At 46.1% G+C, this 24,329-nt stretch overlaps 1 protein-coding gene across 2 annotated transcripts in view; it reads right to left on the bottom strand.

The window, feature by feature from the left end:
• The window catches only part of TEAD1 (TEA domain transcription factor 1), a 259,997-nt gene that overhangs the window by 223,902 nt on the left and 11,766 nt on the right, over positions 1-24,329 (bottom strand). The gene's annotated exons all lie outside the window — the stretch shown is intronic.

The raw sequence follows: 24,329 nt of genomic DNA, 5'->3' as shown, positions 1-24,329 counted from the left end.
ACTACGGAAGTCAGCCTCATCCCTTTCTGCGGCTTCGTAATACTCACACGCGGTTTTACTGAAGTTCACGTAACTATTCCTTGACCAAAGAATTTTTTAAAGTCCCAGTCTGTCACTACACCAAACCGTATGGTGAGGGCCATTCTTGTACATACTTAATACGACTCTTTCCTTAAATTAACTTCTGTTAAGTAGAACTGCCGTCATAGAGTATGCAAATTTGACATTTGAATCCCTATTGTCCAAACAGGCTCCAGGAAAGCTCTACCATGCAGACCCCTGTCAGTAGTGTATAACACTGTCCCGCACCCTGGCCTCAGTCAAGGCCGTTTTGAACAATGGAGTTAGCAACCTTCAGCAGGACAGTCTCGGACCACAGAACTGTCCATGGCGCTAATCCAAACTCACGGATTCTGGGTCTTCAAGAAAAACAGGCAAGGTTCTACCCTTGCCCAGGGCTCAAAAGCCTTACCGGGTCAACTCTGGACTCCATTAGCGGCACGAAGAACTGCACAGACCTCAAGTGAAGACAGCTCCTCCACACGGAGGTCCTAAGCTCTGGGCTCTGACCACGAAGCAAAGCGATCACAGGTAGGATCCCTTGTCAACACCGCGAGCCCGTAGCTCCCGCGGACGGAGCCCCAGAACGAGCGGCTGCTGGAGCGGAGGGGTACATCCCTGCTCATCATTCCTGTCCTCCAAGGGACACTGGGAGCAGCTGAGAGCGGAGCTAGGACCAAAGGCACATATTTGAACTAAAAGAAGTTTTTAAAAAATAAAACCCACTGCCACCAATCGGTGTAGCCTAAGATTTCACATTGCCAGTATCCTTAGGGGAAATCTGTTCTCTGTTAATACGGTTTCTGTATGAATACGGACAACACTTGGAGCAGACCTTTTTAATTTTTTGAAGGATATTTCTACAACTCTCCCCTGTCCTCTTAAACAGAGGAGGATACCTGGGAAAGCTCACAGCCATAGGATGAACACAAGTGCCCCCACCATACCAGGCATCGTGCTGACCACTCACAGCAACAGGGCAACGGGCGCCCAAGAACCCCAGCTTAACAAGCTTTTTAAATGTGCCGCCTACTGTGCTTCCCTCTTCCCAACCTATCAGCTCTCACCTTCTCTCTCTCTAGCAGATGCTCTTGACTATCTCAGAGCCATAAATGCCCCCCTCCAGCCATTTCTGCTGTAAGGAGAAATTAAGCAGATTAGGAATGCAAATACATTAAAAATAAACAAGTAGAGACACCTGGGTGGCTCAGGCAGTTACGCGTCTGCCTTCAGCTCAGGTCATGATCCCAAGGTCCTGGGATCGAGTCCTGGGCTCCTTGCTCAGCAGGGAGTCTGCTTCTCCCTCTGTCTCTGTCCCTCCCCTTGCTCATGCTCACTCTCTCTCTCTCTCAAATAAATAAAATCTTAAAAAAAAAAAAAGAATAAACATGTAGAGCCCAGAGAAAATCACCTATGAGTGATACAGCTAAGCTTGAGAAGGTCGCCTATGAGTGAAGTCCTTGGTTCTGCGTACACTTCGTGAAAACCAACTCCAATGTCATCATTACATCTGAATACATGCCTTAAAATGGCCTGCAGACAGCTCCACCATGCCCTTGGGTAGAGGGATTTTGTTTTTGCCACAGAGGCAGGCAGCTGGCTGGCCACCAAAGCAAAAGCACGAGGAGGAGTGAAAGGGGTGATCCTAGGTCTCAGTCCAGTGTTTTCAGAAGAACAAACACATCAACTGCTTTCCCCCACAAACCGTGAGACAAACATCCAGTCACACGAGTACAGCACCACAAGTAAACAAGTCTTCTGCTGCTGGCATTACGCTTCCGCTAAGGAAAAAGGGCCACAAGCATCAGTTCTTTCCCACACTTAAACTTTTCTGGAAAACCTCCGACTAGCCAATGATGTAGAGACAGTCTCGCTCTCCTCCTAGACACAGCAACTGAGATCTACAAGCGCGACATGTCGCATGGTGCAAAGATTCCTGGGGTCAAGGTCGAGGTCAAGTTTCTTAGCTTGGTTTTCCCATCAGTGTAAGATGGGGATGAAGGGGGGGGGCGCCTGGGTGGCACAGCGGTTAAGCGTCTGCCTTCGGCTCAGGGCGTGATCCTGGCGTTATGGGATAGAGCCCCACATCAGGCTCCTCCGCTATGAGCCTGCTTCTTCCTCTCCCACTCCCCCTGCTTGTGTTCCCTCTCTCACTGGCTGTCTCTATCTCTGTCGAATAAATAAATAAAATCTTTAAAAAAAAAAAAAAAAAGATGGGGATGAAGGGGACCGTCGCGGAGAGTGTCAGGAGATAGGACCGTGACCGCTGCTACTCTGACAGGCGTGAGGCTGACCCTCCGGCTCAAGCCTGGAGTGTTCATGAACTGTGCGGCACGTGCATCAGGAGTGTCACATCTGCTCTGGCGACCCCAGAGGACCTGCAGAGTCCTAGAAGCCGCCAGGAAAGCAGCTCAGTGACAAGTTTCCAAGTCAACATGCACGCTGCAGTCCAGAAACTCCACTGCCTGCTTGAGAAATAGATCAGGTGATGGTCTGAACAGCAGAATCACCCGTCAGAGGAGACCTTAGATAGAACCCGCATATGAAAGAAAACAGATAAAAAGGACAATCAGAATTTCCTAATTAAGTGACAGTACTTACTTATTATAAATACAATGAAACTGTTCTCATGAACACAGGTTTAAATCACAAATGAAGCTAATAGGTTTCTCTTTTATTTTGCCTACAAGTATACCAAAAATCCTGATTCATGAACACTTGCAAATGTTATCTATTTTAACCTTTTACTTGTAGTCTCAGAAATGCATTCAAATAAACTAACCCAGAAACCTGAAGGTAAAGCAACAGGAAATTTTTATTCTAAAGTTGGGTAACATTTCTTATCAGAAAATGTTCAGTTCGGAGGGAGTTGAAGTACTTTCACGGGCCAGTTTAAGCTTTTATTTCTGGAGGAAAACACTGTTAAAATGTATCCCGTACAACATAATTCAATGTTCAGTGAGGTCAGCTCTAAAAATCCCCGGATACTCGGTACCAGGCTCTGACAGATATTTATGTAAAACTTCAAAAGAGTCAAATTTATTTTGTTCCGCACATTGAGTTCAAACTAAGTTTCGATTTCATCACTGACACTCGACCAGCCTTTGTAAATAAGCATGGTGAGAACACAAGCCTGTATTGCCTAATGCAGCTCACTCAATTTATTTTAAAAGTTTCAGCAAGATACACAAGGGGCAAAAGTGAGATTATATTTGAGAGATTCAGGCAACGGAGTTAGTGGGCCGATGTAAAAAGAATGATTTATCACCTCATGTGATACATTTTAGCTAAAACTTGCCTTGAGCGGTCCACCAACTGCAGCACGAAGTAAACTCCTACGAATTACTCTAAGTAACTCGTAAAAGATACCGTGTAGATGCATGCACGGTGTATTACACATACAGCGCTGTTCTAAACGGCAGAATTTATCTACACGACGCATAACTTCCGGGAGTCGCTGGTACACGACCAGCATCTCAGCGATTCGTGCTGCCTTGTTCTCACAGTCTAAGGCAAGATGTTCTTCATTTCTACACGTGTCAATTGTTTCAAAGAATTGGTCCTTCTCATCGTTTGCCTGGATAAACACATACCAAGGCAAGCAAAACGCCGACAACCGCCTCCTCCACTCTTCCATGGGGGGGTGGCAAGGGCATGTAGAATCCAGCCTTGGGACTCTCCTTAAGCAGGGCCAGCGTTCGGGTTCCTCTCCGTGCTGCACACGCGACAATGATACCAACTATTTTCACAGAGGACTGTGACGTGAGGATTTTGAAGCTGCATTTTCCATGTCTGATTGAAACATGGTGGTAGAATTCTAGGATGTTGAAGAACGGGGCGGCGGCGGGGGGGGGGGAAACGTGGGGTCTGGGAAAGTATGAGAAAATACAGAAAACCTGCCGGTCTCAAAAGCAGAAATGACTACATGGAAGAAATGTGGACGCCCAGAGAGCTGTCGGCTCAGCTCCTGCCTCAGCCCTCAAGCACCAAGTCCAGCTTCAAAAGCAGCATAGAAGTTTAGTCCTTTCCACCTCTCTTTCCCTCCCCAAAGATGGAGGCTCTTTTCATTCATTCAGTCATTCATTTATTCAGTCACTCCACAAGTACCCGGTGGATATCCACTCTGCAAGGCTAGGCATCCACAAGGTGTGTGTTTTTGTTAACATAAATACTGTATTTCACCTCGCACAGCTCCGCAGCAGCCTCAGAGAGAACCTGAAGACACTGAAGTGCGTAACCACCACCAGAACCAGGACCCACCTGCTCATCAGACCGTCCCAGGGCCTGGCAAATGTTCGCTGGTACTCCGACACCCAAACGCTCTGACTTGGGCAAGCATGTTCTGAGCGCCTGTGTACCAGCGCAGGGTACAAAGTCCCTGTTCTCCAGGGGGCTCAGAGGGCGAGGACGGGATAAATCCCATTCCCAGGGGGCTAAGGAAGAGCAAGGCAGGCTTAATTATATCGCCCTGTGGGAGGAGCCAGGTTGGCATCTGTGAAATGAGGTACATTCTTCTCCTCAGACACAAGAGCTGGCCAAGGGTGAGAGCGTATCGGAGGTGCAGGTGGGAGAGAAGGCAGGGAGGGGCAGAGACAGCTGCACTCGGCTGCAATCGAGGAGTACGGAGTGGAGGTGGCTGGCCAGAGTGGGAAACAGAGGAGCGGGACTTTTGCATCCAGCAGAGGTAACACGATGCAGGCCACCTGGTTTGCAGACACCTCAGTCACCCATAACTTCTCAGAGGGGAAAGAGTGACTCTTTTGGCAAATTCCACATACCAAACCGAGTGGTCACACTGCACTGCCCTTGCGCATGGCAGGAGGCCCGTCCAATACACACATGACCTTCCTCTGGTCTCGGTACATGGAGGGGAGCTCCCAAAACAAACCAACGACAATGCCGACGCAGCCATCATAGAGGGTACATCTATGTACCCTACACGTGTCTGACTCGGCAGGAGCCAGGTTCCTCTACCATATCTCTTTCCACCCTCGGAAAGCCATGCAGTGCTTTAAAAAGCACATCCACAAATTAAAACCACAAGGAGATAGCACTTCATGCCAGTGAGAACGGCCAACATCAAAAAGACAAGAAATCACAAGTGTTGGTGAGGATGTAGAGAAAAGGGAGTCCCTGTGCTCTGCTGGTGGGAATGCAAACTGGTGCGGCCACTGTGGGAGACAGGATGGAGGTTCCTCAAGAAGTTAAAAATAGAGCCACCCTACAATCCAGTAATTCCACTCCTCGGTATTTACGAAAGAAAATGAACACACTAATTCTTAAAGCTAGCCACACCTCTATGTTTATTGCCACATTACTTACAACAGCCAAGCTATGGAGGCATCCCGAATGCCCACTATGGATGCTGTGCTGTATACATACAATGGAACATTACCCAGCCTTAAAAAAAGAATGACACCTTGCCATTTGTGACAACGTGGACGGACCTCGAGAATATTATGCTAAGTGAAATAAGAGACAAAGGCAAACACTGTGATTTCATTTGTATCTAGAATGTAAACAACAAAACAAACAAGCAGAAAGACACTCATAAATACAGAGAACTGGTTGTCACCAGACACAGCGGGGAGGGAAGGGGATAGATGAAATAGGTGAAGGGTTAATTAAGCAATACAGACTTCCACTTATAAAATAAGTAAATCCTGGGAATGAAAACTACAGCATAGGAAATGCAGTCAATAATATTGTAATAATGCTGTATGACAGTTGGTGGGTGACTCTACGTATCACGGGGAGCATTTCATAACATGTATGACTGTTGAATTACCATGCTGTATACCTGAAACTAAGATAATACTGTATTTCAACTATATTTCAAAATAAAAAATTTTAAATAATACTTAAAATGGTCTTCGGCAAATAACAATCAATAAAACATAAAATAAAATAAAATAAAATAAAATAAAATAAAATAAAATAAAATAAAAGCGCATCCAGGGCCACTCTGCTTCCAGAAATTTGGAGGTTTAGCTAATTTGTTTAGAAGATGGCTATGCCAATTTGCACTACCCCATAAGCCTCAGTTTGAAAATGAGGAAGGATCTCTGCAGCTGTATCTGCGAAGAATTTTAACAAAAAGAGAACCCAGAGCCCACGCAACAGACCGCTGCTCCTGCAGGACAACTCACACTGGGCACCACTCACCCAGCTCTTCAAGGGATGCAGTAACTGGATTCCAGTGGCTCCACGTTCACTCACTCCACGAACATATTCTGAATGCCAGCTGTATGCAAAGCACTGTAGAGATACAAAGGTGTGCAAGCCACAGTCCGCACCCTGAGAGAGCTTACAGTTTAGGAGGAAGGAAGGACACTAGGAAGAATGGTAAAGCATGCTGGATGGTAAGGGTGCCATTAAGAAGACACGATGGGCCATAAGAAGTCAAGACCCTCCTCTGGTAAAGGAGGAAAAGGCTGGGAGAAGGCTTCCTGAAGGAGGTGGCTTCAGAGAAAACACAGAGGTTTTGACAGACAAAAGAAAAAGGTGGCACTCTTCTCTGAGCACGCACAAAGCACCACTTACGTCCCACAACACCAGCGGGCGAGGTGACATTATCTCCCCAGACTGGGCAGGGAAACCCTGGCTCAGCCAGCAGGAGTGACTTGCATAATGTCACACACATCCTTGGTGGCAGAGCCAAGCACCAAAGTCCTCATTCTCTAAGGGAAGCCTTCCTGGTAGAGGGAACGGCATGGGGATGGCACAGGTGGGAAATGACAATCTCCCATTTGTAGGACATCAGGCTGGAAGGACAGACACGCTGAGACCACACTGCTGGGCCCTCAAATACCAGGCCGAAGAGGACATGTCCACTGGCTGGGTGACGAAACAGACAGGGAAGAGACTCTCAAGAGACTCTTGAGAGATCAGTCTGGGATGAGGTGTAGTGGCTAGAAGCCACCGAGGCCAGCCAGTCTGGGTCTGAACCCAGTTCGGAGACCTACTAGCTGCACACTCCGGACAAGCGTCTTCATCTCTCTGTGCTTCCACTTCCTCTTCTACTGAATGAGGGAGGGGTGTGTGAACACCACCGTCGCCGATTCATAGCATTACTGTGAAAATTAAATGAATTGCAAAGCGCTAAGTATAACGCTGGCCGTAAGCACGACGACAGAAGTATGGCCGGGTAACAACGACGACGGCGTGGCAATTTCACGAACCGCAGCGGACACTGAGGTTGGAAGATCATCCCTGAGACAGCCAGAGAATCCAGACCAGAGAAGATGGTTGCAGCTTCAGAGGGAAAGGAAAGGAAGTTACCGATATGAGAGATTGTTCTTGGAAGGGAAGAGAGACACTTCACGGAGGCTCGCAGCCTGGAAGACCGGCAGTGCTGGCTGGAGGTGCCACTCGGCCATATGGGCACTTGACAAAGACTCAGGATTCCTTGCTGGACTCTGCCCCTTACACATCCGGGTGCATTTCTGGGAGCCTCAATCTTCCATCTCTAAAATGAAGCTTGCAAGCCTTACACGGTCTACCCGCAGCACCGTTCTGAGGCTCAAATAGCACGTTAAGGCACAGAGCGCTGTACAGATGGACGGCATGACGCACAGGAGGGAGCTGTGATGGGGACCAGCCTGGGGGATGAGCGGAAGGAGAGGGAAACTGCTTAACCTGTCTGTGACGTCCCCAGAGGATAAGACCGAGGACCAGTTCCAATACTGGCGCCCTGCACGGCTGCAGGCCGGTAGCAGCCCAGGACCACGGACACCTGAGGCTGCCGTGGCACAGAGGGAGGACACACAAGAGTCTGGTTCAAGGGGCAGCCCAGGAGGCAGCCTCCCAGTGCTGGCAGCAGAATTCACCATTCCAGGGCACACCAGGGATAAAGGAAGTCCAGAGCGTGGCTCTGTACCTCTTCCAGGTCTCCAGTTACACAGAGCCCGTGAGCACATCAAAAGAAGGGCTCTGGAGCCAGCCAGAGAGAGACGGGGGTGAGAACCCCAGCCCGAAAGGGCACCTGCAGGCAACCCTGCAACAGGTCACACGTCTTGTATCATACCGTCAGTCAGTGGAATTTCATACAGAAATTCATCTTGTTTATGTTGAGTGCCGTCTACGTGGTCCAGGGGACGTACATTCCCTACGTAAGCTGTCTTTATGCTAGCTTTGGTGGTACCAAACTCAGGACTCCTAGCCCCAAGTCTCTTCCCTGGCAGACCCTCCCCCTCCCCATCACATCACTCACCACAGGAGACTGGAATCATCTCCTTAACACGGCTCTCTCTCCCACTACCCTGGCTCCTTGATGCTCCTTGAATGAACCTAGAGTTCTCATTCTCTGAATCCTCAGCACCCAACACAGATGATGGCGTACAATAAACAGGGTTCACACCATCTTTTGGAACTCAAAAAAGACAGGGAGGACTCCCAGGCACAACCCGTTCCAATTATTCAAATTTCCCCTTTAGTCAAAAACAACTTTCAACATGGCGGCACCTCGTTTATTCAAACCTCCCTGTTTGGTTTTTCCACACATCCAATTTCCCAGATCACAAGCAAGGCCCAATTTAGGTTTGAGATCTTAGTTGTGCTTCCATACAGGTTCTAGAAAAGTAAAAGCCCTTGGCACTCCAAAATACAGTTACTAAATTAAAACACCCCAGAATAGTGCCTTCTCCCTTCAACCAACTTTTTCTGCCGACTTTCAACAGTTTTAGAGTTGATAAATCAGAGGAAGCCTTTATTTAAAGAAAGGGGGGAAAAAATCTAAGTAAACTGTTTCCAATGTTCTCTAAGAATGTGGACTCTAAGAACACAATCTGTCCACACAAAGATAAATGCAGTTTTATTAAAGAAAACACAACGGGCTTACACACACTCTTCAAACAGTGTGCACGCGAAGAAGCAAACACAAATTCAAAGGGGGTGGGACAACAGGGGCTCAGTGGGGACTGCTATGGTTTTGCTCCAAAGCTGGGCTGGAAAGTGGGCCTTGCTAGAGACGGACTCCTTGCTCTGCCCCTCAAGGTAACTGCTGCCACGGACCCCGACGGAGCTCCAGGAGCTGACGGCAGAGGCGGGCGGTGAGGCCACTATGACTATTGTCACAATAACTTTTATTGAAGAAACAATCAACTAAACTACTTATAATCTACAAGACCAAGTCCCTTGGCACAAATGTGTTAAAGGCCTCGAATGCTACGGGAGTTTCGATTTATTCCAAATATAGACCTGAAATCACAGACTCGGAAGCAAAAGCAGCAGTGTTGTGAGTGACCAACTCCATCCAAATATCCCACCCTTTTCACCTCAGAGTGATGGGAAATAATCAGAGTCAAGAAATACAATTGCTAGAAATTCTCCCTTCCATCACAGAAGGAAAAGTTTTTAAGACCAGTGTGACTTTTTTAAGAAACGAAAATACACCCAGAACTTCTTTCCACTGCACTCCACCGATAAAACGTCACTTTTTCAGTAATGTAAAAATATATTGTAGGTTTATAGTTGGGTGTCCCTCACTACTTGAGCATTTTTTCAAGCACCTGGATGCTGACGTTTTTAAAATGAATGAAGATTCTGTCCCTGTCCGTAAAGGGCTCACAAGTCAGGCATCCGTGCCTAAAATGAAGGGCTCTACTAAATGGGTGATACTAATTTCTCTAAAGGACTTTTAGAAACAGAAAACAAGACCCAAAGTTCTGTGCAGTAGTCTATTCTTTTCCCTCATTTAAAAAAGAATTTAACATAAACAGAAGAATCTAAAAGGGGGATGCTGCTACGTTCAAAGTGGTAGCGTTATCTACCAAGAAAATGACCTGCTCGGTCACAAGGCCTACCGCTGGACACCGGTGGTCGCCAACTCCCACTCTCCAGAACGAATTCATACCACCTGGTCAGCTTTCACAGATGAAAACACTCCCAGGCCTGTCTCCTTTCAGTGACAGGTAACTAATGCTTCCCCCAAAGACCACACATTCACTTTATATATGACATACATAATCTCTCAGATGGTAGGCTCAATTCAAACCAGGATTCAAGTCTACACAAAGCTAATCTTCGACTTAAGGGTCAGAAGCTCTGGGGACTGGGATTTCTTTCATTCCAACTCGTTTAACAAATATTTACTGAGCACCAACTGCCAGAAATTTCCTAAACACTGAGCAATTACACTGGCCAAAACCAGACATGGAACCTTCCCTTGTGGGGCTTACAATCTAGGGGGTAAGTCACACAATCAACACACTAATTTCATTGACAGAAATGAAAAGGACGTAGTGATTCAGATTAACAAGCAGCTGGGCTGAGGAGGAAAGAGAATAGACACCTACTGGGTAGGAGGACAATTAGGTCAGGGACAGTCTCTCCAAAGACAACCCCACAGAAGATATATATTCTTAAAACTTTCAAAATAGCTGTGACAAAGGCTGGCATGACTATTACTGGAAAATGTTCTGAAAAACTAGTATACATAATTTAGAAAAGACAAAAATATTTTTAAAAAATAGAATGAGGCTAAACTCATCTATAAACTTAATAGAACCCCAATAAAAATAGCTTCAGAAAATTTTTTTGAGCTAGACAAAGTGTTTCTAAAATTAAATAGATTTAGATAATCAAACTGGTGAGAAAAGGCAGGGAAAAAAACCTTAAAATGGAGAGTGATGAAAAATGAATAGCTGTACTAGATATTAAAACCCATTACACAGGTATGGGAATTAAGGCTCCAGGTAGATAATAAAGCACGTATGAATTCAGTGTATGGATCCACGGAGAAAAAATTCAATGAACAGTGTTGGGACCAGCCAAGCATTAGGTATAAACCCTGGATTCCCTACCTCACTCTTTATACACCGAAAACATTCTAGACACACTCAACTCTGTGAAGTACCTTATGACCTCCTTTTTTTTTTTTAAAGTGGGGGACTCTCTTCGAATAATTTCAAAGAAAGACAGTCTGCATGCAAATGAAAAACCAAGAAGCTATAAAGGAAAAGTTGATAAATCTGATTTAAAATCAATTTCTGAATGGAAAAGTTATATAACAAGGAAACTTAAAATTTAGACAAATGACAACCCTAGAAAGTTCATGTGCAATCACCCCATCCCACAGTCCCCTGAAGTCTCCCTGAGTTATCAGCTATGCTTCTCAAATGGTACTGTGCTTACTATTCACCTGCAATCTTGTTAAAAGGAAGATTCTCATTCAACTGGCCTGGAGGTTGGGGGGAGGGGTATCTCAGATTCTGCTAGTCTAACAAGCTCCCTGGAGATGTTAAGTAGCTAAATTTTATGGAACTTGCCTAGTTAAAGAAACCTGGGGCCAGAATTAAGAGGGACTTAATACCTTCACAAGAATCACCTGGGAAGGTTTCAGAACACCCCCACCCACGCACCCACCCAAGCACCACCACTGGCCAGTCTGACTTAGACGATCCAGCGTGAACAGCAGGAATCAGTATTCAAAAACAAACAAAAAAACCACACCTCCCTTCGTGGCGAAGACACTCAGCCTGGTTTGCAACCCAGTGGGGAGATCATCTGAGTCCTTTCCTGCTTCTTCTGTGCTCTCAACACCGCAGAGAGACCTGTCTGAACTGGTAGCTTGAAACGATTCCTTTCCTGTCCCCAGACCCCACCTGCCCGCCCTCCCTGACCCCCATGTCACCCTTCTGTAGCCCTGTCCTAACACATCCCCTCCCACCTCCCGAGCCTGCAGGATGGAGAGCGCACAGCGGAGGAGGCCTCCTGCACGACTCGGAGGCATCCCGGGGCTGGTTTCGGAGCTCGGCCGCCCTCCGCCCGCACACTGGCTGTGTGATCCTGGGCAAGCCTCCTAATCTCTGAGACCCCATTTCCTCATTTACGAAAGGCAGGCTGTCGTGAGGGCTAAGCGCGTTCGCCTCCTGAAAGAACTATGTGAATTGCAAAGCATCGGATGAATGTTATTTTATTAGATGCGGGACCTTTAGGAAAGCACGTCCATAAACCCACACTCCTCACACCCACGTACCAATAATGTTCTACAAAGTTTCCCCTCCCTGTCGCCTCTCAATTTACAGGAGAAAAAAACTCTCCAGGTTTCTACTTTCTAAATATACAGACTAAATTCTATGAACCAAATGAGTAAAACATAACATGTCCTATCAAGCCGAAACTGAAAACGGCTTCAACTTTGTAAAAGATGCCAACAAATCCTGCATATATGTCTGCTAATGTGCACAAGGACTTTCCAAATCAAATTCTATCTTCTTTTTTTTTAAACGTTTTTTTTATTATATTATGTTAGTCACCATACAGTACATCCCCGGTTTCCGATGTAAAGTTCGATGATTCATTAGTTGCGTATAACACCCAGTGCACCATGCAACACGTGCCCTCCTTACTACCCATCACCAGTCTATCCCATTCCCCACCCCCTCCCCTCTGAGGCCCTCAGTTTGTTTCTCAGAGTCCATAGTCTCTCATGCTTCATTTCCCCCTTCTGATTACCCCCCTTCTTTATCCCTTTCTTCCCCTACCGATCTTCCTAGTTCTTATGTTCCATAGATGAGAGAAACCATATGACAATTGTCTTTCTCTGCTTGACTTATTTCACTTAGCATTATCTTCTCCAGTGCCATCCATGTTGCTGCAAATGTTGATCAAATTCTATCTTCTTTAACAGCTTCTACTTTGTTATTTCTAAAGGTTGAGTCTCATCTGAATCCTCATCTCTGCTCATTAATGCTGCCCACCGCACCCCGCCCCTTGCCCCAAATCTGGGGACTAGTGGAGGAAGCAATATTTGATATCTGACACCATCCCCAAGGGCTCACATCCTATTGGTCTCCTCAAGAAGGCATCTGCCATTTAATCCATTTGCTAATCCAATGAGTTTGGAAGATTCCCTGGGAGGAAGTCTGAAGCACGTGCGTGATATACACATTGGATTTATCATCAGGAAGCATTTGCCAAAGGCTACAGAGAGCATGCTTTCCACGTTGGTCAGAGTTGGTCAGAGACGGGAGGGGAGGGCGGGAGGGGTGGTGCCACTAGGCAGGACACTCAGGTCTACAGACACACCTGGCTTGCCTCTTCTCAGGTGCTCAGCCAACCAGATCATCCCAGCGCCCTGGGGTATGAGGTGCGGGGGGGGGGGGGGGGATTCCTCACCAAAGCCACGTTTGAACCAAGCACCATACAACCTAAAGCTGCAAAGCAAATTGGCAGCAGAAAAGGCCTTGAAATCTTCCAGTCGGAGACGGTCACCCTGGCTGCCAATACCTAGTTGGCTAAACACCCAGGGAACAAAGTAATGCTCCCCGAGACTGAGCCCCCACGGGAGCACGGGGGCCAGAACAGCAGCCCTGCGTGGCGAACCCACCAGAAGCCACGTGCTACCGCAAGGAGCCGCCTCTGTGAGTGGGGCTCCTCCAGAACACCACACAGCGCCTACTTCCCAGCAAACCAGTTGGCCAGAGACCATTTGGTTTCAATAAACAGAGACACACTCCCACTTACCTAAGGGGGGTAAAAAGATAGGGGAACATGGGTTCATTATAAGGCCAAGGGGGTCTATCAGAAGACCCTGACTCAAGAACTGCAGCCAGCCCTCAGAGCAAATGGAAACCAAGAAATGGAAAACCATCCACAAATGAGACTTCTCCCAAGGTCTCTGGTCTCCCGCTCTGCACAATTGCTTTGTTCTTTTCTCTCTGCAAAGTCGGTTTATTCCCTGCTTCTCTCTACCCACGAGTCAACCATCCCCCCATTGAGAGTTCCCCTCAACTATAATGGGAACATCAAAAACAAGCTAGGATTGCAGTCCCCATTCTAAAATATTCAGGAAACAGTTCAACGCAGCTTGGGTGAGATGTCCCCCCTTGATCCAAACATCAGAGAGGAAGTGGGCAAGCTGGTCTAACTGTAGAGGATATCTACCTGCCTGGCACAATTACAAAAAATTACAATACAGGGACAGCTGAATGAACTCTGACCTTTGTTAAAGCCACAAGGCTTTCCAAAGGCACCATCTTGTCTTCTTATCTTCACTCCGAGGAAGCATAGCTGTATGGCCAGATCCTCAAATAACAGATCAATGTCTTTTCTGTAGCTTGCTTGTTGGTTGCTTGGGTCAAGAAAAAAAGCATTTTGTTGTTATCAAATGGGACTTATTTCTGGTTCTTCCCTTTCTCTTTAGAGGAAGGTTCTCGGCAGGCATCTTGCCTGGAAACAGGCAGAACCTGGCCAATACACGAAAACGTCCTTGAGATCATGAATGCAAAGGTAGGAGAGAGACACACGGGACACACTTACACAGAACGGAAGCTTTCGGGGGCAAACGTAGGAAAAGTTAATTTTCCATAGGAAGAGACTGTTAGGTGTAAAGGTTAAAGCAAGGCTCACTCCTTCCTCACAAAAGCCACTGGGTTTCTCATAAAGTAACCCCAAAGAGTCCATCAGTCGGGGTCTGTTTCACCTAGGGCAACAAACACATTCCTCCCAGATCACAGGCTGCTCTGTGCGGTTGCTAATAAGATAATCTGTTACAGGAGGCTTACAAATCCATTTACATTGATTTTAATTAATGAATCAATCCCTGGCCTTGAACAACTTGGTCCAGAGAAGGTAAGCAATCCAGCTTCAGTCTCTACTCCGGGCCTGAAATCTACATTAAAAAGAAGTTAACTCTCAGATCAATGAAGGACAAATAAAAGTAATTGGGTTTGTATCTCTCACGCCATAAGGAAAAAATCTCTTCCAAGTTTAGACAGTAACTCTTCCCACGTCAATAAGAGGAATATATTTTCAGTGGTTTCAAACTCACCTAAGACGGAGGGTCTTGTTATGTTTTTATTTTACAAGCCCGAAATCTGGAAAACCGAAGTCTGCTATCATGACTCTCAGTCAAACTCTAAAATCAAAACGAGCCTAACTTTCTCAACAGCTGACCCGAACCTTTCAGTCTAGACCGAAGTTGAACAGAGAATTACCCAAACACAAACTACAAATGACAAGTAAGAACAAAGTGGCACTCACCAGCCTGGCTGTGCTCTCCATCAGCCAGCCTTCGTTAAAAAGGCAGGCAAGCTTTTGCATTTGCTTTTATTTTATCCTTTACAAAGGCCGAAACAGAATCTGACCTTTCTGAGTCACTGCCAGCTATGAATTGGAAACGAGCTCAATTTAAAAGACAGCATCCGTACATGACTGCTCATCACTTCACTTTTCCTCCCTCTTTTTCCTTATCTGTTTCACAGGGTTGGCCTACCCCCCCTATTTTTAGACTTCTATCAGAACTTCCAATGACTCCATATATACTCAGTGGGAAAAAAAAGTCCAACTTCAGTCCCATTTTCTCACAGCCAGCTAACACCAATTAGCGTAGGAAAAGAACAGAGGAGTTGAGAAATGAAAACGTATCACACTCGATTTTAATTTTTTTTTCAAAATCGAAAAAGCCCATAAATCCACAAGCAAAGCATAAAACAGCAGTGAGCAGCAGCCCCGCGGGTGGAGACACCAACCTACGTCGGCTCCGACTGAGGAACCAGGACAAGCTGGAGGCTGCCCATAAAAGAGGAGGTACTCAGGTTGCAGCGGACCCACTACATTGGGAGATAAGCACTTCGTGTTTCTCCCTTACTTTTTCAAGTGTTTAATAAAATAGTTACCAAGCTGATTTTGAAGTCAGCAAGACTGGCCTGAAACACTGCAAAAGGAATTAAAAGCAAAAAAAAAAAAAAAAAAAAAAAAACAAGACCCTGTTTAGAAGGAAGTAAATTGCAAGAAAAAAGCAAGAGACAAGCCAGAGCTCGGGCCGGCTGGCATGGGTGTGTTCTCTCCTCTCCTTTCTTTCTCTCTCTTTCTTTCTCTTTCTCTTTCTCTCTCATTCTCTCTCCCCTCCCTCCCTCACCCTCCCTCTCTCTTCACCGAGAGAACAAAAGAAGTTGATACTTCAGCTGTACATATGGACTCCAGAGCTTTCTGCCTAATGTCTGCTTCCATGCCCCCAAGTTTGAGGATTCCCTGGAACATGAAAGCCCCCTGCAGCATTCGCCTCGTGTTTGTTGGGAGCATTTCAAGGGACCCAGCCCGCCGCCTTCCCGGGCACGGGCAGAGTGTGCAGGGCTGAACGGCAGAGCAGGGTATGCCAATGCAGCCTCACATTCAGATCGAGACCACAAATTATAAACAGTTTCAGTAAATTGACTCGAGCGCCTTTGTTCCTCAGACATACATCTTCCTACCGCTTACAAAGGCAGGCAGCAGAACCTAACCACCAATGCGACTACAGCCAGGACCGGGAAAGGAAGTTATTGAAGCCTGGATTTCCTGCTTTTGCTTGTAGCCAAGAACTATGAGGCTTGTAGTGGTTTCAGGAACTGACTCATCTAATGATTCATGGATAAGATACTGCTTTTAATATGTTTCTGACCCTAAGACTCAGGGGCTTCAAAACCAACCTGAACTTACGCTTCACTCTTATTTGCAAATGAATCTGCCCAGCAAAATAAGCACGAGGATGATGGTTAATAAAATAAAACATCACGCCAGTGACAGGAAAAGTGGTATGCGGACATCCCATTTGAAGCCATGATCAAAAGCCTAGTCTGTGGGCTGTGACTTGACAGCATTCAAACTTCCCCAAAGTGGATAACAGGTGGGATAAGGTTTATTTTTAGATGTCATTCCCCTCGATGTAAAAATAGATTTAGCACAGCAATATTTTAATTCAGTCGCATCTGGGGTTGTGACTCTAAATACCCAAGATGTGAAGAAGCATGCAGCTCTAGATTTAACTGTTAGACGTGCAACAGGAGAGGTCGGGGTTAGCTGACCAATGAGTAATGGGTAATAAAGGACTCCTAGTGGAACTCATTCTCTTAAATCACCCTCTACAGAACACTGCGACTCAGGACTTCCACCGTCCTCTGCCTCTGAACATTATTCTCTTCGCCCCACCACACACTCACACACAACACACACACACCCACACACAAGCAGACGAATGGGGACGGACACACGTGCGCACGTGGACGGACGGACGGACACACACACAGTACTGAAGAGCAAAGCTCTCTAAAAGTATCGGGTCAGGAGCTGGCACCTCTGGCTGCTTCCCACGAGGTCCCCACGGATTCATTCATCATGGAGAAGTCCCATGAGGGACCCGTTTTCAAACCTCCCCTGCCCACACCAATCCTTGGGTTGCCCCTTTCCCCCAGTGGAAGGCATCAAACACAGGACCAGCCATCCACTGGGATGGCTTTCAAAGTGTTTACTGGTTTCAACACCAGCCCAGCGCACAGAGGGAAAAGGAAAACAACAATGTCGGCTGGGTGGGGGGTGGAGGAAACAGTGAGAACAGTTGACCAGGCAAGGCCAAAGTGCAGGGGCTGGCTGGCAGGCACTGCTCGGCGGGGCTCCTCCAGCAGATTTACTGACATGACGTCAGTGGCTCCGGTCCAGCTTTTTCTCTGGTAGCTTTTACCACTTGCCTCCTGAAGCCTCCACTATGTCAGGGAGCCACAGGACCACAATGAAAATTCCCTTTGTGAAACCAAGTTTACCTCAGGGCACAGAGGCCGGCCTGCCTGTGAATTACAGGGCTCCTTGCCCTCTCTCTGTGCCGTGGAGGAAAAGGGAGGGAACGAACCCCTACAATGCTGTGCTTTGCTTTAATACAGAGGAACCATTAAATGAAGCTCACTGCCTTTCTTAAAAAAAATGAAAATAAAACGCAGGGAGGGCGGGCAGTTGGTTACTAAGTGAGTACCCAAAATGTCATCGGCCAGGATGCTGGTTCATTCCTCAGGGACGTCATGAACGATGATCACTTCAGGACTCGTCGCTCATTCTGTTGTGAGGCTGTGCTGGCTGGATTGTGAACGCACGTGGCTTTGTTTCACCAACAAAACAGAAAAAGTATTCCTGAAGCCGAAACTCCTGGCCTGAATGGACCCTCTGAGGAGAGCATTAGAGCTGCTTCTCCCTAAAATGAGCTTTTAATTTTTTTTTTAATTTTTACTTTTTCCCTAAGTGCATATCCCGCGATGAACCAACATGGGTATCAAAACAATTTCCAAGAAACAAAGATAGGAATTACTAAAAATAAATCTAACGGCAGACCTGTTAAAGAAAAAAGCACTCATTTTAGGCTTAGAGGCTTACTATAGTGTTTCCACAGCAGCACCACACTCGCTGGGTTCTAAGGACGCCACTGCATAAATCTGCCTAAAACCACAAAGCTTTAACCTTGCTTTTTTTGCTTATAAAAATAATGTATTAGTGATAAATTCTTTAAATGACTGAGAGATTCAATATATTCTATTTTAAACACTTCAAGAGAGGAAGGTACAAAACTTAATTCAAGGAGCATTTATTCAAACAGATGTGGGTAAATGACCCCAACAATCTCATCATAATATAGCTTCCAGTCTGAATGGCTCAGGGAGGTAATAAGATAAGGAATTTCTCGCCTTCTGGTTATTTAAACAGGAGCAGAATGAACTACTGGGTAGACAGCACCAATGGAACTGACTGAAGTCTTCGGTAAAGCCTGAATTAATGTGAGCTTTGGCCTTCACGATGAGTGTCAAACCATGAACTGTCCCTGGGGAATTCTTTGGTTTGGGCTTTTTTCTTAGGGGAGAAAAGGACAAGATGGCAAGCAAGGGCATGGACGTGGCGACTGAGAGCCAAAGGAGCCAACATGAGACAAGTGCGTGAGGAAAGGATTAACCATGGGTCGACAAGTTGACCTGGAAGGTGGGATCCATTTCTGAACAAGTGGTGTGAGGGGAAGCAGAGACCCTAGCGCTCACAGCGTAGCCTTGAAATACCATTTTCCACTACAAGGAACCAAAATCCCAGCAGAAATGATTCATTCTAAGTCAAGAATACACAGGAAGAGAATGGATAGCAAGAAGCTATCAAAAACTATCACGGTCACATGAAAAGGACAAAGGAACTCACTAAAGAAACTCGTCTTGGCCAAAGATGGTACAATCTGAGTATCAATAAGAGGAACTGTAATGTATTCAAATGCATCTAATAATTTAAAATCTATGATTGCATAATGATACTCAAACAAAAAACAAAACCAGAAACCTGCCTCTCCTGTACAAACCACACACCAGGTTAACCAAATAACTGATAAGAGAACATTTCTCTGTAAACGTCTACTAGCTACTACATGAGGAAAGAACAAGAGGACTGGAATACTACCAGTTTACAAAGCCCATATGAAATAAGAGATAGGGCAGAGATCATAAACCAATGGCTGTTAATATCATAAAAAGAGAGACAACCACACGTTATGATTACGTACCTCTTGTGGAAACACTAGTTATGAAATATTCCACTCAAAAAAAAAAAAAAAAAACACCCACAAATAAAAACATTAAACCTGAACCAGATCGAACTTGTGGATCTAAATTCCCACTTATGGGAATTCCAGAGGATAGCAGAACATGATACATGGCACTGTGAGGATGTGGCTGCAAAATCCAGAATGAGGGAAACTCGAGAGAGACACGGTGCAGCTTTTATAACAAACCAACTGCAAGGGGAAAATAAAGGAGGGAAGAGAGATCTCTATAGAGTTTTAAAGAAACACAGTAACCAAATACAACCTGTGGATCTTGTCCCGACCTGGATTTAAACAAACCCAACGATGGGAAAACACTGATGAGACAATCAAGGAAATTTGAACGGTGATTTTTATAGATATTTTCTATTAAGGAATTATTATTAAAAGGTTGTGATGATGATATTACAGTTAGTATTTTTTTAAAGAGTCATAGTTTTTAAGCACTTACTGGAAACTTTACAGATGAAATGGTATGACATCTGGGATTGCTTCAGAACAAAAATCCAGTGGGAGAGGAGCCAGGGGTTTAGAAGAAACAAGAATGGCCAGGAGTTGATGACCGTTGCTAAGTGATGATGGGACACGGGAAGGTCACAGCCCTCTATTGTACTGAATTTTTCCACAGTAAAAGTTTTGAAAATCTGAAATAAAATATAAGATACTTTTCTTGTCCCCCTCTCTCACACAGAGAGAAAGACGCTACAGGAAGAAGTACTTGGCATTCTAATTTTAACTACTGGGTGACAGTGATCACCCAGAGCCAGTGACCTAGTGATGGTGACTTATGCGACACTACCTTCTCTGCCAGGCACTGTACTAACCCTCGCTATAATCCAAGAGGATGGCACTACTTTGTCCATTTTATAAGTAAGGAAACTGAGGTTTGAAAAGATTAAAGAGGTTGCCCAAGGTCAAAGAGATAAGTAGAAGAAATGTAATTCTACAGATTCATCAACATGAGAATGAGAATGCCTCCTGTCTTTTCAAAACAGTAACAACTCTTGAGAGCACTGATAACTCCGTAGGCCAAAAGATTCGCAGTTCCCCAGTGCTTTAAAGGCAGCAGAATCGAGAAGTGGGGCTTTTCTGATGACCACTTTTGGGGACACCCGGGGATCTGCAGGGGCAGTCTCTGTAAGATCTCACAGTGATGACAGCAGAGGATAAAGGGGGAAAAGCCCAGGCTGCACGCATGTGTGTAGATGCGCGTCTTGTGTGTAAAAATGTGAAAGCAAAAGGGAAATTGTCTGAAGAGAGAAAAACAACAGAGCAGGAAATCCAGCAAGAGTGGAAACTGGGAAAAAGCTTAAAACTAAACCCAATAGAGGAAGATGGAAAAGCAAATAAATTAGCTCCCAGCAGACGGGACCATTCTGGCTCGGACAAAGCCCTCAGAAACTCCGGCTGGGGGGCTGGAGGCAGAGGGAGCAGGGGACTCCGGAACTGGTTGGGGGAGACAATGGCGAAGCTCACTGCCGGCCAGTCACCCTATGGCTTCATATTTCACTTTATCATATTATTATTTTCTTTATTTTCAGATGAGGAAACGGAATAACTTACTTCAGATCACACACTCAGTAAGAGCAGGACTGGAGCTGGAACCAGGGTCTGACATCAAAGCCAGGCTTTTAGGCTCCTTTGCTAAATATACCAAACGCTACAGAGAACTATACAAAGTTAGGACAAGACCAAAACGGCCAATAGCAGAAGTACCCAAAAGGCACAGGGAAAGGTATGAAGACTCTAGGAAGGGAGCAAACCAGTAGACTGGGAAGGAGGGAAAGATAAGACCACAAGTCTCAGAAACTGGCCATCAGTGGCCCCAACATGCCCTTTTGGACCAGAGTCACCAGAATCAGGTGAACAGGAGGAAAAGAGTATGGACCAGCCCACTCTCTCTCACTAAAACCCAGCCGAGATGTCAAAGATGGGTAGCAGCCACATCAGCAATCCCATTTTGAAGATCTTAATGTCTTTTTCGGAGGCCTAATTACTAAGGGCTCTGAGCAAGCCCATTAACCTTTTCTCCCCTCAGCCCCCACCACTGCCCACCCCATATCACAGCCTAAGGCATATTTTCCACCAGGTACGTCACCTGGGCAATCACCTGGGCAGGGAAGGGAAGGAATTCATTCCATCTCCCCAGGTTCTCAAGCACCCCTACTATGAAGGAATGAAGTCAAGGGCATCTGCCTAAATCCCACCCCCAGCATGAGGCCATTTCCATATCTAGGCGTTCAGGTGGAGGGTGGGGGGGAGCTAACTTATTCTGACAGTCTGCCAACAGAGCACATTCCAAAGAAAAACCAGAGAAACTGGCAGGTCCAGTCCCAGGCTTTCAAAGAGCATTAGCCTACACACACACACACACACACACACACACACACACACACACACACGCACACACACACGCACACACACACACCAACCAGGCTTCCAAACCAGCCTCACCTCCACACACATACATAAAGGAGTTTGGAACAATACAGCCCCCGGGAGCCTTGCCCTCTCATTTTCAATGGCCAGTATACCCAGTCTGAGAGGGGAGTCTTTAGGACTGAAAACAAGGGGGCAGACGCGACTCTTGCCCCTTGCCAAGAAGACAAAACGAAGGTGAGACAATCCCCTGATAAAAAGCTTGAGCCAGTCACGCCCAATTTTTTAGGACCCTAGCCACATGTTCGTTTTAAGACAGAGTACAACAGGCCACAAAGAACACAACACAAGGTTATTCTGTACTTTACCGTTTCTGCACAAATACACCAAGTGAGGGGAAGCTGACCTCTGTCTTAACTCCGTTCAAATGCCACAATAATAAAACCTGACAAGTGACTTCATATGCAATCTTTTTAGCCTGGCAGCCGCAGAGCCACAGATCCAGGAACTGGCTTCAAACACTGACCCTGTGACACATGACACTGGCTGTGTGACCTTGGACACGGTACTAAACCTCTCTGAGCTTCACGTCCTTCAACTACAAATGGAGCTGTTGGGTTTAGATGAGGTCATGCTGAAGAATGGGCTTAAGACATAATCTGGCCAGTCTCCCTTGCTTACCCAATTCTCCAGAGTGGCCTGGGGATGGATGCAACCAGAAATTATGGAAGGGACTCAGGAGTACAGCTCCTCCTCCCCAAACCCTGCCTTTGGGAGGGGAGTGTGGGGCAAGGGATGGAATGAGTCTGATAAAGATGCAGTTCTCCAGGACCTTTCTGCCTAGGCTTTCAACGTGTAATCTCTTTGATCTAAAGCTCAGCTCAAAAAGCGGGCTGGGGGAAGGTGGCCCAGCATCATCTTCCCAGAGGGAAACGCAAGATTTTCAAGTGACTTGCCTGCCCAAGGGCACAGGGAGGGCCAACGGCAGGGGCTGTCCAACCAAGCCTTCCCTCTACACAGCTGCCAAGTGGGGGGGCCAAGACCCTGGCCTATGGGGGACCCTCAATACTGCCTTCCCCGATGACTGGCCCCAACAAGGAAACAGTGCTAACTCAACAGCAAAAGACCTGAAAGACAGCACAGTACACTGAACACCTGCCCCAGTGACTGCCTAAAGCACATGATAAAAGAACTAAATAAACAGTGGTGTCAAAACCACCACCTGGAACTGAGCGATGTTGCTACAATTACTTTTGGTTTAAGGCGAAGTACTAAAATTCCTTAAATTCCATGCTACTTTCCCTGCCTTACAGATTTAGGTACATCATAGGACAGGATCCCACCGTCTCCCAAAGAACAAAGAGGAACAAGCCTGAAACCTAAGAATGTCAAGAGCACTGAGACCACAAGTCCTAAAATATAATCTGAAATCCCCGAGTCTGACACAATACAAACCTTTCAGAATTCCACTGGGAAAAACTTCTCAATTAAACTTTGCTAGTCTAAAAGGAAATGAACGAATGCTGAATCATCCCTATGAATGGACACTTTTTCTTTTTTTAATACATTATGAATTGATCTGCACAACAATGGATGGTTTGAAGCAATTTGGTTAAAAGTAGCACAGGTTTAGAGGAAAAGCTCCTCTATTGTAACTCTGCTCTCAGAAACAGCCTGGGACCCGCCTTCCAGAATAATGCTGTCCGGAGCTCAAGCCCTGGCCACAAAGACCTCCTGCCCAAAGATTTTCCCTCCATTCTGCCTAATTAAAGGAGGTCATCCAGTTTCCTCAATAGTTTCCTAATAGTAGAATGACTGTATAGTTTATCGCCCAAAACGGGGCACTGGAGAGGAAAAGAGGGGGCTACTGGCTACTGCTCGCAGACAAGGAGCAGGACTGTACCAGGCAAGCACATACACAGCCACGAGGGACGGAAGAGGACAACCCTTTACAAAACACCAATGGATAAAAACTGCCACGAACAGTTATTATGAGGAAGACAGGGAGCACGTGGGAGGACACAGGGGCAAGACCAAGTTACAATTAAGAAAACACTGGGCAGAGCAGAAGCTGAAATTTGGGGGTATAAATTAACCTAACCCGGGATTCTTTTCTTCCCCATCTTAAGTCAACTTACAAAGCAGATTCGATACTGGACTTGGCAGCCGCAGGTGCCTTCCGGGTCTCTCCTAGCACCTGATCTCCCAGTTTTTCCTTGTTGGTATTTATTGAGGTCTTGGATGGCTTAAGTGTAAGCCACACGGGCAGTTAGCATAGTCAGCCTTTATCAGGAAGGAGCAAGTCATTCCGCATTATTGAAATTACTCTTTCTAAAGTAAAAGCATCTTCTACCTTAGACACTTCTAATGGATACCTATAGGCCCCTCACTCAATCCAGTAAATAAGCAGAAATGTAAACTTGTATGAGGACATCACTCTGCATATCAACCTTAATCATCTGACCAGCAAAATAAATGTTCACCTGCGGCGGGGGGTCATGGTAAGTACAGCCAACGTTGTTCAATGTGATGACTGGACTCAGTGCTGTATTGATTCTTTTTTTTTTTTTAA

This window comes from Ursus americanus, chromosome 24 (genome assembly GCF_024610735.1).
Source record: "Ursus americanus isolate L20-20 chromosome 24, mUrsAme1.1.p, whole genome shotgun sequence".
Taxonomy (NCBI): Eukaryota; Metazoa; Chordata; class Mammalia; order Carnivora; family Ursidae; genus Ursus; species Ursus americanus.
The sequence above is the reverse complement of the archived record's forward strand: the minus strand, read 5'-3'. Positions and strand labels throughout refer to the sequence as shown.